We start from the raw sequence: 13,068 nt of genomic DNA, 5'->3' as shown, positions 1-13,068 counted from the left end.
CTAATGTCAACGGGTTGCCAAGTTGGATTTGTTTCTATATTGTTTTATTTTCCATAGCAAGTTGTATGTGTGTGTTTTTTGACCATGTTCAGGAAGTCCTTTAAATTAATCGATCAAAAAAATGGTGAGATATTTGCAATCAGGCTGCCTCAAAGAATAAGACCCTGCTTCCGATGTACATAGATGAAAATTCATGCCTTTTTGGTTTTACTATGAACGTTTGAACTGCCCCTGATCCTAAAAGAAGATTAATGTGAAAAACTTGTTTTTCAAGTACATTTCTATTTTATGCAAGCTACCCTACCAATTTTAATATGTCAGTTAAAGACAACTTCATTTCCTTGTTGGCAAACTTATAGCTTTCAACACTTTATATGTATAGGGCAGCTTCTTTTCAATGGTTAGGTGGCTTTGTAGTCTAGCTCACTCCCCCTCGATTTAATTTTTTTAAGTTTTAATTTTTTCTGCTTGGTGCAGTATTTCTTACTTTAAAATGTTTTGTGACCGTTGAAGGTGGTGTGAGTGTGCATGCATACGAGCTGGGCACAGCCAAGAATAGATTTAATTTATATTAAAGAACCCCTAAAAAAAAATGAGCGCCACAGATGTGCACACATCAACAGCAGCCATCTTTGAACAAAATTAAGTAAAGGAAAATAAATTCACAGATGGCTACACTGGATGGTTACGCATTAACAGTGGCTATTCAAACCAAAAGATGCATTGGCAAACCAGTAGGGTTCACTTCTGAGAATTATTGGCTTTGCCAATGCTTGAATTTTTTTAAGACTGCATTGGCAATAATTCTTTGATTAAGTGATTATGCTTCAGAAATATCCTTGGGCGTACTTGAATATTGTTCACACTCATTAGTCATATTAGTTACGCAGTATGTGTTTGAGTTGAGAAAAGTGCCACTAATTGGGTTCTCTGCACCCCACAGAGATTCAAGAAAATTTAAATGTTGGGTCGAGCCTTTTCAATTCAGTTGACGAAAGTATAGAACGTTGTCCTAGGTATTACTAATAGGTCACTTTTTAGAAAGAATTTGAAAACCTACCTCTGTTCATCCTTTTGCTATGTATGTCCAAGCCATCACAGACCTGTGATATGGTCAAGGGTGTGGTCCGTATGATTTCATAAATGATCTTAAGAGCACATGCTGCACTTTGCAAATGTCTTCATGTACCATTTGCCCTGCAGGATGAAACTGGAAGCATAATTACTTTTTAGACATTTACTTCTACTTGGCAAGACATTCATTGCTTGGAGCAAACTTTACCCCATAAGTGTATAGAAGAAAGGTGGTTATTGAAGATGCAGAATATAAAGTGCACATCCCCATAATCATCACTCCCTTACATTGTTGTGTGCCATCTCACCTGAACTACTGGTAATGACTTTTCCCACCAGAATGTCCAACCCAGGTGCCAGCTGGATGTATGGCATAGACAGAGTTCCAGCCAAAGATACTGAATGAAAGGAAAAACAAAGGTTGGCACATTCTACCATGGCATAATTGAAGATATCCCTGAAAGACCTAGGTCTCTCGACCCATGACAAGAGCCCTGAAAAGACAGAGTTGGTTCAGGGAGACGACTCTGATGTCAAAAGTCATTTAAAGGAGTGATCAAATAAGTCCAAGGAAGAGCACAAAAATATGGTAAAACTGGGACTCTCAGGTGCCGGCCCGTGACTTTCAAAGTTGAAACAGAAGGCTTCCCAACACAATAAAGAAAGACGATCGAGGTAAGGCAAAGATCCCATGAGTCAAAGCCCAAAGACACAGTTGGCTGTTGACCCACAGAACAAGCTTTAGCTTCTAAATCCAGTCGAGAGCATTGAAGGGATAAATAGCGTAGAGGGAAGGAAACCTTAATGCCAAAAAGAAAGGTTTCAAAACTCAACATCGATCAAAAGGTAATTGACATCAAAAGGAAGAGACTGAGGATAAAGGCTGAATTGGAAGCACTGCTGAGGAGGAAAAGGGATTTCAATGAATCCCTGAATGAATTCAGAATCCCTCTGTAGCCACGGGCAGAGAGAGAACCTAAGTGATAGCTTTGGATCCACAATAAATCCAGAACCACAGGAGGAACGAAAGGAGGAGGGACAATTTGAACAGGCTTCCATGCAAGACCCAGAGGAGTGGTGGTAGAATGTGGAGAAGCCATCATTGCATCGCCATCAGGTGACATTGCAATGAACAGTGCTTTAATTAAAAAGGCTATAGACACCTATGGGTTCCTGCTTCTTTATAGAGACACTACTCCAATTGCAAAGGAAGAACCAGTTCCTGTCCATGCTTCATGTGTCTTAAGACCAGGTTTCATAGGCCTTCAAGGAACCAGCCACCGCAAAGGCCGTTACACCCTGTGTGGGGGAAAGATATAAACACTTGTCCTAGAATCCATCGTAAATCAGGAGTAACATGGTCACTGACTCAATCATAGTGGAAAATGCTGGTAAGAGGGCGAACCTTCCCAGGACTGCAGGCGTACCACCGGATGGAGAGAGCAAGAGAATGGAGATGGTGGGACAGAAGGCAGACAGCTCAGGGCAACCGAGATGCGCATTTTCAACTTCAACGCCCCCTTAATCTATTTTGAACACCAGCATTGGGAAGCAATAGAGGAGCTCATGCAACACCTCCTACAACAATGAATCTTCTGACTCAATCATAGTGGAAAATGCACGTAGGAGGGTGAATGCACCCAGGACTGCATGCCTAGCACAGGATTGAGAGAGCAAGAGAATAAAGATGGTGAGGCAGAAGGCAGACAGATCAGTGGCTACACATCAGTGCATTTACATCTCAAATGACCTCCTAAACCATTTTCTGCACCAGCATTGGGAAGAAATGAAGGATCTCATGCAGCACTTCCCACAATTTGAATTTGAACAATTTTATATAGCACTCTAATGCCCAAGGCTGTCGTAGCACTGGTATCAGCTAAAAATAAGCGCTGTGACAAAAGCGTATGGCTGAACATATGAGAGGTGGTAAGAAAACAGCAAAGTCCAGGCAGGTTAGATTGACCTCTGAATTGTGCTGGTAGATTGTTTTAAAGGTGCACGTGGTGTGGACAAAATTAATGCCACCCCAGGTCATTTTCTCAATTTTAGGAACGTCTGTTCTGAAGGTAATTGCAAAAAGAACAGTTTATGGATGGAATGCAGAGCAAATCAAACATTCAATCCCAGTCACAGATCTGGGTTTAATCCATCAGTTTTTTTGCTCACCATGCCATTCCAGTTTGGACCCAGCCATATGGAAATCATTCTTGACCCTGTCCCTCCTGGGAACAGTCCAGCCCGAACTGCCAGACCTGGTCCTCCCTGGACCAAAAACAAGCATCCTGGGACTGGTTTCCGGGTATCACCCCTCTTCAGCCAGGCTAGCTTGAATCTGGTGGCATAGTGAGCACGGGACCCACGTCTGGGCATACCCTTCCCACTTGGGGTAACAATTGCAAAAAGAACTGTTGATGGATGGAATGCAGAGCAAATCAAACATTCGACCCCAGTCACAGTTCTGGGTTTAATCCATCAGTTTTTTGCTCACCATGCCATTCCAGTTTGGACCCAGCCATATGCAAATTAGTCCTGACCCTGTTCCCCATGGGAACAGTCCAGCCCGAACTGCCAGACCAGATCCTCCCTGGACCAGAAACAAGCATGCTGGGACCGGTTTCGGGGTATCACCCTTCTTCAGCCAGGCTAGCTTGGATTTGGTGGCAGTTCTGTTCTGAAGGTAGCAGAGTGCAGAGTTCGTCTGGGAATATATCAGTGGAATTTCCTCTCTCTTTAGGAATTTCCTCTTTCCTCTCTACTGTGCAGAGCCTAGTGTGCCAAACAAAGTGCCCTAAAAGCAGTTCTATTCTTTATCGGGAGCCAGTGAAGCCCCACCAGAACCTTTGAAATAGACTCAAACCTGGGGACCCTCTTAAGGACTTGTGCTGCTGCATTCTTCAGTCTCTGACGTTTCTTTAATGCTCATTGATGAATACCTATATTTAAGGCATTGCAATAATCCACCCTAGACAAGACCAGTGCTGTGATCACCAATTTCTGTAAATCATATGGTATGAAGGGGAAAACTTTAAGAAAAGTGCAGTACAAAAGGACATAAGTGCAAAATTCAAAGTTTTTTTTAAAATTGTTTTTAAAACTCCACTCACAGTCATAAGTAGTAAATGATCCCCCTCTGTCTGACTTCTCCTTAATCAGTGTGGTTCAAGCAGAATGTTGCTTCCGATGGCTCATTAAACAGTAAAAAGCAAGTTCAAGGACACTAGCAGAGAAAGGTGAGAACTTTACCAGCACCTACTGTAAATCAGTCCTAGATGCCATTGACATGGCCAGCTGACCGCTACGTGGGGGTTCAACACTAAGGAGACATGCATGTCTCAGGATCTCCAGCTTTAAGCAGAAAGTACAGGTGGTGGTACTGAACATGTCACTCACAGGCGACAACCTCTTTGGCGTGGTGGTGGACGAGTCACTACAAAAATGGACAAAGTATAGCAATATTGTGAAGGCATAGGGAACCTCTAGTTCAGTGGGTTCTTCTAAGGGGACAGATAGGTGAAAAAAAACAGCAGGAAGGGTAGTATCCCAGCCAAATACCCACCACAGTTTCGCTCAGCAAAGACCACCTCCACCACAGTGTCGGTACACCAGCTTACAGAGGCATCCCTTTTGTGCCCCACAAAGAGGCATCTCATAAAGAGGAACAACACATTCTTCGGGTGACTCCTTGTGACCAGACCAACTACACAGAAAACCAATAGAGGACAGAGTCTTGATTTCTCAGAGAAAGGCAAAAGATCCCTTCCAACAAGTCAATTTTGAACATAATACAACATGGATACCTTATCGAACTGGTAAAAACACCCCCGAACATAAGACGAAGGTCCAGACCTTGCAGGAAGGAAGGAGTGTGTTTAATGCAGGAGGCAAAGGACCTCAACAGAATTATAATAGAAAAGGTACCAATACTACAAAGAGGACACTGACTATACTAAACATCTCTCCTGGTACCAAAGATGGACAGCACCCTCAGACGTATGCCAGATCTATACACTTCAAATAAGATCATAAAGACACAAAAATTCAAGATGATAACATTTGCAGGACTCCATACCATGCCTGCAGCGAGGGGACTGCGTGGCCACTATAGACCCTAAAGATGGTTACTTCCATGTTCCAATGATCAACAGACACAAAAGATTCCTGAAGTTTGTGGTCGAGGGAATGCATTACCAGTTGAAGGTATTCTCATTTGTCATAAAATTGGCACCAAGGGTGTTCACTAATTGCCTGCTGGTAGTCATCTCACACCTACGAAAAAAATGAATTTTTCTGGCATTGCCAGGTGACATCCACAGTCCCAGTCCGCGCAGGACGTCTGGAGATGGGCCACCTAGTGGAGCATACTGCTGTTCATGCATCTCCAGGAGTGCAGAATACAGAAGCACACATGTTAAACTGGGAAGAGAACTCAAATAACTATTGGTGGACATCCTCTTTCACAGGTGGGGAACACCACACATAGACCTCTTAGCAACAAGAGAGAATGCAAAATGCTAAAGCTTCTCTTCCATGAACCCACAGTAGGGTGTCAGATGGGGATGCCCTCTCAATAGACTGAACAGGGAGATTTTGCACCCTTTTCCATAACTGCCTCTGATACCAGTAATGTTAAATAGATGTAGGCAAGTAGCCATGGCGCCAATACAGATTGCCCAGCTGTGGGCCAAACAGACTTGGTTCTCAATGTAATGGAAATGGCACAAGGCAGAAAAATGAATCTGCTTTCTCACCAAGACGTACTAACACTGAAGCGTAGGGACAGGTATATCACCCAGAGCAAGCAACCTTCAGCCATGGTTCCTCAGGATGTAGAATTTACCCACTTGGACCTGCTATTTATGATCATGGAAGTACTCGAGGCCAGAAGAGGCTGCACAAGAAGGTGCTAGATGGCAAAGTGGAACAGATTCACACAGTGGGGTAAGGTACAAGGAGCCAATGTGGGCTACTCCTGACCATTGTCAACTACACCAGTCACAACTTTCTTCAGAGTACTGGCCATCTAGAGATTCCTAGAGGGAGCAAAAAGGATAGCCCCTCCAAGAACGGTACCAGCATCATTTTGGAACCTAAATCTGGTGCTAGTGCAGCTCATTTGTTGGTCCCTTTGAGCCAGTGCACAAAATTGACCTCAAACACCTAACCTTCAAGTCGGTCTTCCTATTAGCTGTCACCTCCCAAATAAGGGTCAGTGAGCTGGAAGCGCTCACAACAGAGGACCCTTACTTTTAAATACACAAGGACAGAGTAATAATGAGGGGAAACCCACAGGTCTTACCAAAGCTGATTTCTCTCTCTCTTTTCCTTTTTCTTTTTATTGAGCCGAATCCACATCAAAACGGGACCGTATAGAATACAATAGCATTTCATCACATCATTTTTAACAAAGGTTTGACAAATGCAATTCTTGTTAATAGCAGAGCATACACCCCCTACCTTCTTAATAGTTAAAGTGCTACAGAATATTAGTGTCACAGAACTATGCCATTAACATCATCATAAACATACATGATTTGCAGAACCTTAATCAAATACAACCAACAGCTAACTTGTCTCTTTTAGACTTTAATTCTGCACTGTTAAAAGCCAATCCCTTTCCTATCAATTGGACAATGAATAATAGTGATGATGTGCTATAAAATAAAATAGGAACACCTACATGATGAAACTCTTTAGTAAAGTACAAAAGTAGATATTTCAAGTCCTTTTGAATCGAACAATGTGCAATAGTGCTAAGGAATGGGACTTAAATACATATATTAACAACAAATTAGAAAAGTGCATTAGTATCTATTGCGTGCCATTTCACTGTCTATTATAAGCCTGTGGGAAGTGTGGACGGCTTACCCTATCCTAATCAATAAAGATACCCCGAATCGGACTTAATAAAAATAAAAAAACTGATCATTATGATAAGCTGTACTTCAAAGACTCAAATAGTTTCCAAATTGTTAAAAACCTTGACAGTCTTCCACCTTGTTGTGCAAATACTCCCTTGAAGGCTTTTTTCCTCATCATTTTGACATACTAATGTTGGAGGGTTGGAATATTAATCATTCTACAGAATTGCAAAATCAAAGAATGAGCCAACGTATAGCAACAGAAATAAAGTATTGCACGTTTGTTGGCCTTCCTAAAAGCACATGATGAGCCACATAATACCAGATGTGGCTTCGGGCTGAATCGCAAATTAAGTCCATTTACTTTATTCTTGAAATATGTAAAACAAAATATGTAGCCAATCCCCCCCTTTTCATTTAGTTGTCACCGAAAACCTAGACATGGGAACAACTGAGAAATTCATTGCAAAATATGGGGGGCATGATATGCAACCATCTTGACAGAAAAAGGCTTTAGCACCAGAAACCAGTTACCCAATCCTGTCAATTTAATCTTTGCTAAGAGATGGATTTCCGCTTGGGTCTGTTCACTCAAATCCTGATAATTTGTTGTTAAAAAGCCTGAAATCCGCATGAAACTAAACACAAGCGAGTGGCTATGTCCCATGGTGTAGCATATTTTTCTCCCCTGTTATATGATTTTGACCTATTAAAAAAAAAAACACCCATCTTAATAAACCCCCTGGTCTTAAAAATTTCCATATTGCGCTTGGACAACGTAAATCCTAGACATTTGCAATACTGTATTAGAGTAACTGCATACTTGAACCTGCCAGGATAAAAAAAAAAAAAAGAAAGCCTTGTTATGACTATCCATTGCATAAAGCACCTTACACCTAGTCTTTATAGAAAGATTTGCTGTCTTTAAAAATGTTGGTAAATGAATTAAAGATTCTTTAACCATACGAATGAATAAAAAATAATCAAAGACTTATGTCTCTGAAGTGAGTCGAACCACATTATCCAGTAGTGTTGCCTGAAAATAGCTCTGGAAATGGGGTAGCGCAAGTCCTCCTGAATTTTGTCTAGTTGCAATCTTAAGTAGTAATCTTAATAGGAAGATTAGAAAAAGAAGTAAGAATAATGACAAAATGGTCATTTTAAGTAAAACTTCCCTGCTAATCAACAATCGGGGAAGTAAAGTCCACCTCTATAGTAAGGTTTTAACCTTGCTATGCATGAAATTGCAATTTAATTGAAACAATTGGGACTGGTTGCTTCTGACAAAAATTCCCAGGTAACTAATTGGGCTCTGAGAAAAGAGCGGATGCTGAAAAAATCACGAGAGGAGATGGGTGGATATTGCAATGAGCAAGAGAAATGCTCTTTTTGCTTGACTAACTTTATAACTGCCTACACTGGTGTAATCTAAAATTTTGTTAATCGCCCCCTGAATGTTAGTCCTTTCAACTTTTAGCTACAGTATGATGTCAGTGGCAAAAAGTTTGATTTTCGACATCCCTTCTAGCTGAGGAATAATAGAATCGTTATTACGAATTCTCACAGCCAAAGGCTCAAAGAAATTTTAAAAGAATTGGAGACATTGGGCAACCCTGTTGGGTGCCTTTGTTAATTTTCACGGAGCAGCCTTCTTTTAAATTGATGATAATTCTGTGTTCTGCTTTTTGATGTATATTCTTAAGCATTTTAGAGATTGGTCAGGAAACCCAAATTCACCCACAATAAAATATAGGGCATCCCAGTTTACTAAATCAGAAGCCTTATGGATGTCTATCATCAGTATAGCCACTTTAACTTGATTGCTAGAAAAATATTCAATAACTTAAATCAAAAAGTTAGTATTTGCAGCTGTAGACCTGTCTGGCAAAAAGCCATTCTGATCCTCATGCATCATAGTTTGAGCAAAGGGATAATTTGAGATGCCCATATTTTAGTGAACAGTTTGTAGTCCGAATTTAGAAGACTTATTGCCCTGTAAGAATTTACATTCTTAGGTGATTTATATTTTTTGGGAAAACTAACTAAACTAGACTCTTTGAAGGACTAAGGAATGTATGCACCCTCCCTGAATACATCAAATAAGTCAGTAAGTAAAGGGACCAGCTCTTTTGCAAACATCTTGTGTACCTCAGTTGGGATGCCATCATTACAGCAGGCTTTCGCAGCATATTTTATTAAAATGGTGCGAGAAACTGCAAAAGATCCGTATGAGCTATGCACCTGGGATCATCTAATGCAATTCCTCTTTAATGGTGTCTGTTGTAGGCTTAGTTGCTTTTTTGCCCTGTTAGAAGTGTCTAGTTTTATATTCTGAATGAAATTAAAATTGCCCCCAAAGATCAAGAGCCCTTCTGATGGATACAACTACCTGTGGATTCCTCACCTCATGAATACTCCCATGGCGCCAGCATTCGACGGAAATCTTCTTACTAGTCTCTGCACGTCGACGAGGACGTCACTGTCTCGCACGCGACGCCGTCTGACGTCATACAGGCAATAAGAGGTCCTCGACGACGTGCGGACGTCAGTTCCCTTTTTTCCGTGCATTCGAAACGGTTATCTTCGAGGGAGCAACTGTTACTCTTGCGGTTACAGTGTATATCTTGCTGCGTACTCTTTCTCTGTGGAAATAATGTCGCAGAGAAAGTCTGGATTTAAGCCTTGTCGTGAGTGTGGAGGCAAGATGTCGGTGACTGATCCTCATTCCGATTGCCTTTGGTGTTTGAGCTCCGACCACGACGTCTCGACTTGTGATTCATGTCAGCACATGAATCCGAAGGCCCTTAAAGAACGTGAGGCGGAGCTGTTTATGGCCAAGTCAAAGGAGAAGCATCACAAGAAGTCTTCTCCAAGACATCGGCGTCATCGAGACTCCCGGCGCCGTAGAGAATCTCGGCGTCATTCAAGGGAGGCTCGTTCCAGGTCTCCGGATCGGCGCCGGAAGACATGGGAGGTCAGCCCCACGGTGACGCCGCATCCTTCGACGCCGTTGCCCTCTCCGGCGTCACCAACTTCGCCTGGACAGGCGTCGGTGATTGAGGTATTGGAGCCTCAAGTGTTTTCTCCGGCGCAGACGCCGAGGCCGGCGTCGGGGTCGCCTCCGAGACAGGCACCCCAGTATCCGGCTTTTCCCACCCCTGGAGCCGATAGTTCCGCATTCTTGAATGCGATGTATGCCATCTTCCAACAGATGGCTCCAGGGGGTGCTCCGGCTGGGCCTTTGGCCTTTTCTTTGGGTGATCCTGCGCCTCTTCGGCCGGCACCCTTTATGCCCTTTCTCCCGTTTGGGAACGTGGGCTCGGCGCCAGTGTCGGCGCCGGTGGCCGCTCCGGTGGCTTCGGAGGGATTGGCCCCAGGGATTTCCATCCCGTCGACGTCGAGATTTCGGCCTGTGACTCCGGTGGGTCCATCTGTTTCAGCTGCTCTTCAGTCGGCGCCGAAGTTACCCGTGGCGCCGGATGCGGCGTCGGTGGCTTCGGAAGATCGGCGCCGATCTCCGACTTCGGCGGAGGCATTGTCGACTCCGCGGATTGAGCAACGACTGCATTCAAGGAGGCGTGCTCTCCGGGTACTAGAAGAGCAGGAGTACCAACGAGCCCTAGAGGAAGGAGAGCTAGAGGACTCGGGTGATGGGCTGCGTGGACTGGAGTCGGCCAGTGGGCTGGACACTTCCCCTGAGTGGGACCTTTCGTCCCCGGGGGAATATACTGAGGAAGCTGCTTCCTTTCATACAGTGGTACGGAAGGCAGCTAGTTTTTTGGACCTGCCTTTGCCGGTGGTGGAGGCAAAACAAAACCTTTTGACGGAGGTGTTGCATCCGGCCTCAGCCGCGGCGGAGCCTCTGTTACCTTTTAATGACGCTCTGCTGGATCCGGTTTTAGAGGTGTGGAAGAGGCCGGCATCTTCCCCAGCAGTTCACAGAGCCGTGGCCAGGAGGTATCGGACGGCTCCAACTGATCCTGGTTTCCTATCTAGGCACCCTACGCCGGAGAGCTTGGTAGTGCAGGCCTCCTGTTCCTCCAAGTCAGCGCCTGGTTCTTTCCCGACGGTGCCTGGGGACAGAGACTCAAAAAAGCTAGAGGCGCAGTCGAAGAAGATTTTTTCGTCCTGCAGTCTGGCGTTAAAAGCCACTAATGCGACCTGTATCCTGGGGAGGTATATTCATGCTCTGATGGATGACATCTCCTCTTCGTTTACAGAGCTTCCCCAGGGTCTTTTGGATCTTGTCTCTGATGCCCAGGCTGCTGCGACCCAAATTATCCAGACGGGACTGGATACCACCGACTCGGTAGCCAGAGCAATGGGCACAACTGTGGTGGAAAGGAGACAGGCCTGGCTCCGTAACTCGGGCTTTTCGGCAGATGTACAGTCCACATTGTTGGATCTCCCGTTTGATGGGGACAAACTGTTTGGGGCTAAGGCTGATTCGGCCTTGGAACGTTTTAAGGAGAGCAGGGCCACGGCTAAGTCGTTGGGACTCCAAGCTCCTTCTTCCACGGCCTCTTCCAGATTCTTCAGGAGGTTTCGTGGATTTGGGCGTGGCTCTTCCTCCTCTTCCTTTCGGGGAAGATATCAGCAACCTGCCTCTTCCCATCCCTATAGATCTTTTAGGGGGAGGGGTAGGGTCCGCACCAGGGGAGCCTCTCAGCAGCACTCTGCCTCTTCCTCATCCTCTGGCGGGGTGCAGCAGGGGAAGCAGCCTTAGGCTTCCACCATTTCCCACTCACTCCTCTCCTGTAGGGGGAAGATTACAGCATTTTCTCACCAAATGGGAGACTGTTACGTCGGACACTTGGGTTCTCAGTGTTGTGGGAAAAGGCTACACCCTTCCCTTTCGGGAGTTTCCGCCCCTCATCCCGCCCCGCCCTTCGTATTGTTCACAAGAACACCTCCTGTTGCTAGAACAGGAGGTAGAAGTCCTCCTTTTAAAGGGCGCGGTGGAGTTGGTCCCGGAGCAGGAAAGGGGTCAAGGAGTTTACTCAAGGTATTTCCTGATTCCCAAGAAGGATGGTCGTTTGAGACCAATTCTGGACCTGAGGATCTTGAATTGGTTCCTCAAGCAGGAAAAGTTCAAGATGCTGACCCTAGCACAGGTGCTTTTGGCGTTGAACATGGAAGACTGGATGGTGTCTGTCGACTTGCAGGATGCTTACTTTCATATCCCGATACTCAAGTCACACAGGAAGTATCTCCGGTTTGTGGTGGGATCGCAACACTACCAGTTTGCGGTCCTTCCGTTTGGTCTTACTTCAGCACCTCGAGTCTTCACGAAGGTGATGTCGGTGGTTGCGGCAGAGCTCAGAAGGAAGGGGATAGCAGTATTCCCTTACTTGGACGATTGGTTGATCAAAGCCAAGTCCCCGGAGCTTGTGTTGCGTCATCTGCAGTCAACAACCCAGTTGTTGTTCGACCTGGGCTTTTCGGTGAACGAGCCCAAATCTCACCTGGAGCCCTCTCAGCGCCTCCTGTTCATAGGGGCAGTACTGGATACAACATTGGGTCGGGCCTTTCCTCCGCCTCAGCGGATTCAAGATATTCAGGATTTGGTTCCAATGTTTCGAAATGGAGCGGTAGTTCCAGTCCTCAAGGTCCTTCGTCTGCTCGGTCTTTTTGCCTCCTGCATTCTGTTGGTCACGCATGCTCGCTGGCACATGAGGGCTCTTCAGTGGTGCCTCCGAAGGCAGTGGTCTCAACACAGAGGGGATCTAGAGGGTACTGTCAAGATCTCCAGAGATGCTGCTGTGGATTTGAAGTGGTGGATTGCAAGCAACAATCTTTCACAAGGAAAGCCGTTCCAGCAGTCGCCACCAGTGGCCACAGTCATAACGGATGCTTCCACTCTAGGGTGGGGAGCTCATCTGGGGGATCTGGAGATCAAAGGTCTTTGGTCTCCAGAGGAACAGATTTTTCACATCAATCTGTTAGAGTTACGGGCTGTACGTCTGGCTCTCAAGGCCTTCCTCCCTTCCCTTCGTGGTCAGTCGGTACAGGTCCTAACGGACAATACTACCACGATGTGGTACATAAACAAGCAGGGAGGAGTGGGGTCGTACCTTCTCTGCAGAGAAGCTCTTCGACTATGGTCCTGGGCAAAGGACCATCGGATTTGCTT

At 45.1% G+C, this 13,068-nt stretch overlaps 1 protein-coding gene across 1 annotated transcript in view; it reads left to right on the top strand.

The window, feature by feature from the left end:
- LOC138292016 (pre-B-cell leukemia transcription factor 1-like) overlaps window positions 1–13,068 on the top strand; it is a 226,727-nt gene that overhangs the window by 65,916 nt on the left and 147,743 nt on the right. The gene's annotated exons all lie outside the window — the stretch shown is intronic.

Source organism: Pleurodeles waltl, chromosome 4_2, assembly GCF_031143425.1.
Source record: "Pleurodeles waltl isolate 20211129_DDA chromosome 4_2, aPleWal1.hap1.20221129, whole genome shotgun sequence".
NCBI lineage: Eukaryota > Metazoa > Chordata > Amphibia > Caudata > Salamandridae > Pleurodeles > Pleurodeles waltl.
This window is presented reverse-complemented; position numbering and strand designations above follow the sequence as displayed.